Below are 4,089 nucleotides of genomic sequence, written 5' to 3'. Positions count from 1 at the left end.
GGTCGTCTCTCTCTCTCTCTCTCTCTCTCTCTCTCTCTCTCTCTTTCTTTATTTCTCTTCGACATCTTCAACCATCCTTATCTCTTGCTCTCTGTCTTTGTATTTCTTTCTCTCCTCTTCCTCTGGTCCATACATTGCGTCGATCTCGTTCTCCCCCTCTTCGGGTTAAGATGATGACGATGACGACACAAGACGGGCCCACCCCTTCTACTTAGCTGTTAACACCACGCATGTGTGAAGGCACGGACACGCGTGCGTGCACGCGTGCATATGTTCCGAAAGGATGCGCTTGGATGCTTGATCGATTAGTCAAGAATGCGATTTGCGCGAAATTGGCGGAAGTCAGGGGAGTAAGCTCCTTTTGCTCTTTTCAATTTATTAATTGCTACCGATCTGTCTTGAGGACACCGTGCAATAAATAACTAATTGTATGCTTTGCTCAAAATCAAGAAAATAAATTCTCCTTTCTTCACTTTTTTGTTTTAAAAAAAATTTTACTTTAAAAATTATTAATGATGACCTTATACTTGTTACTTAATTTTAATTCCTCTGAAAAAGAGAGATGTAATATAAAAGTTAACTACATATTTAGTACATAAATTCACATAGAAATTATTTTAAAAAATCTAAGATCCAGTTTCGAATAATAGGCATTAAACTCTTACTTGTATTCACACATACGGTCTTAATAAATCGTTTATTATTGTAAAAAGTATTTTCTTTGGCTTACAAATTAAATGATCAAATTAAATTTCGATTATCAGTTAGCGAATTAATTCAGTATGTAAAAGAAAAATACATACAAAAACCATTGATTTATCATTTTATCGTTTCAGATATACAGAATGAATATATGTTTTCAAAATCATTTTATTCCTTAGGATTAAATTTTATTCTATTGTTTCTTATATAATCTATCATATTAATGTATACATATAGTGTATATAGTATTATGTGGTTACATCAAGAATAATTATGTAATGAAGGAGCGGTCTTGATTCGTGTGGCTAAGATATTCCGCATTACATGCGTTTTCGTAATTTCCTAGTTGATATTAGATAAGCTTTCACAATTTTCGTAATTTTCTTGTTGCTGGACATTCTTCCACAATTGCGCATATCTCATTTGGACATTATCGAATGAGATTGCAGCTTTAATTTAGAATTCCGAGTGACATTGACCTATGAGTTTCTAGACCAAAATTAGAAATAGGTCGATACTTCTGAAGTCCATTTAAGGATACGCAATTAGTGTATATAATATATATATATATAATAAATGTTATTTTAAATATGTATGTGGATATTTTACTACATTAATTATAATATAGAAGTTCTATTTTCAAATCATTAAATTTTGGATTATATATAATGCTCTTAATTCAAATTTTTATTATTTAGTTACTGAAATTATAAATTTAAGTAAAATTTAAATTATGATTATTTTAAGTACTCATCTTTAAGTTTGGTTTAAATTATAAAAATATTCCGGGAAAAAATATATATAATTTTACATAATTATATATAAATGGACATATTTTATATATATGTATAAAAATGTATATAATTATATATATTTATAAAATTATATATAATTATATATGAAATATTTTTTCCCTGGACTATAATTATAAAATTATAATTTACATTTTATTTAACTTTATAATTAAACTATAAAAATTGGAAATATATATTTAAAAACGTTATAATATAAAATAGAAGTTTTTAATGAAAATAAGGTATAGTGAATCATATTATTATAATTTGAAAGTATCATATATTTGTAAAAGTGTATTATAATCGTACGTTTAATTTAAAAAATTTTAGTTATTAAATTATTCTTATATTTCAATTTACACAATTTAACTCAAATTTTTCTCATTTTAATCATAAGTCTGCCTTAATGTAAAACTGAAATTTTTAATGGGATCAAGAAGCGTGAACCTTGTATATTGGTTGCGCATCAGTTCTTTTCATCGGTATTACGTAATCACCATTGTTGGTGGCGTTTAGCGTGGCTCTTCAGGATCCTCAGGGTCGGGGGATATCTGATGATATGCGGGTGGCAACGCGGCTACGCGACAGCGTGTACGTGAACCTCGTGTATATACATGCATAAAGGGAGAAAAGAAGCTGGGAGTAGACTAAGATGCTAAATGGGGCCGCGTAAAGCGTATTCGAGCGCGACTTGGTATGCCGAGTCGAGAGGCCGCGACTTACATGAGTCGAGAGGCCGCAAGATGCCTGATAAAACGCGAGAGAACCGCATGGTAAAATCCGCCTTCTCATCCACGTATTCTGCTTCGATGAGGATCGTCGGTGAGGCCTATTTCTCGCGGAGTGATGGATGCGTATCGTATCCATGCAGATTCAGTCGCTTAATCAGTAATGCTTGATATGCATGAACATTGGATACATAAATTATATATGTACTATATGTGACACTTGGACACGCACAATTTTATCATTTTATTAAAAAAAAAGATTATATTTATTTTATATATATATATATATATACAGGGTGTCCCACATAACTGAGATGAGAATTGTAAGACCGAAGACTTCATAGAAATCGACTTTACCGACATGGAATGTCCAAAGAACCGCGATAAAGAGAGGATGTGACTAGGGCTGCGTTCCATTTAACGCTCATAACGCTCACAACCCATAAAAATGGATTTTTAGTGCAAAAATGAAAATAAGAGGAATAATCTCCCATGACCTCGATCTTAACAAAGGTCCAGGACATGATCCTGAACAATATTCAAGAAATTTTAGCATCGGTCAAATACCTTTCATAATGCTAATGCCAAAGAGATAATGCAATATCCTTATATTAATTAAACAAAGACAAGAACATGAATCTAAGGCATCGGAGTCATCCGAGCGACATTTTTGAACGCAGCTTTTGATCTCATTCTTTTTACTTCTTCTTTGAACTTCGTGACTTAACATAACTTATCACAAGTAAAGAAAAACGTTTAACGGAAACTATTATATGCACTATATTTATAATCTAAAATACACAATTGACTTAATCTAAAATATATTCTATTGAAAAAAAATCACATCACAAAATTATGCAACGAAATCATGTAATTAAAACATATATAAATCACGTAACGTGGATTGTTTCAAATCAATACATAATTTAAAAAAATAAAATTAATAATAAAAAGTTATTTCTAATATCATGTAATTTTTCTAATTACGTGATTTTAAAAAAATCACATACTGATTTGGAACAATCAGTTATGTAATATATTTGTTTTAATTATTTCATTATGTAACTTAAATTTGCGATGTGATTTTTTTTGAGTAGGGTATACTTACTTAATGTTTTAAATTATATAATACAGTATTCAACGCAAGTACGCACTTGTTGCATGATGCAGCGATACGCCGTAATTGTAATTCGCTGCGCGACAGACAGACAAGATCGCCTAACACAAACATGATCGGCAATGATTACTAGCTGGGCTGACGCCGATCCTGAATGCAGTAGCAGCTGCACTTGCAATCAGCGCGTAAGCTGACACGACGTATAGCATGTACGATAAACAGGCTTGACTTGTTTCAATATTTGTATCGAAACTACGTAAAATTTTAAGACAATTTGAAGAACAGCGAAGAATCACACTAGATTAGAAACTATTTCATTAAAAAATAAAATTGAGATAGAAAATTGAAAACTTAAATCGCACCTAAAATTTAGATCTCGAAAAAATAAAGTTGACTGCAAAGTTAATTGCAGTTAATAATAGGAATTGAAATTAAAGTTTATTCATCACTCATAATATTATATCTGTGATGTCAGAGGCGAGAAAACATAATCAGAACTCTTGCAAATTATATTTGAATAGAAACATTTTTTAATAAAATAACATTTGCATTCGATATAATACATTTATAAAATATATCAAACTTTTTGTCTTTGGAATAAAATCATATTTATTTTTATATATTATTATTTAAAATTTCTTAGCTGTAAACATAATTCATATTGTTTTGATACATATGGTTATTTATTAATTATTTATTAATGTATGATTATTTATATTTATTATTTAGTATATATATATATATATAT

This window comes from Atta cephalotes (genome assembly GCF_000143395.1).
Source record: "Atta cephalotes unplaced genomic scaffold scaffold00035, whole genome shotgun sequence".
Classification (NCBI taxonomy): Eukaryota; Metazoa; Arthropoda; class Insecta; order Hymenoptera; family Formicidae; genus Atta; species Atta cephalotes.
This window is presented reverse-complemented; position numbering follows the sequence as displayed.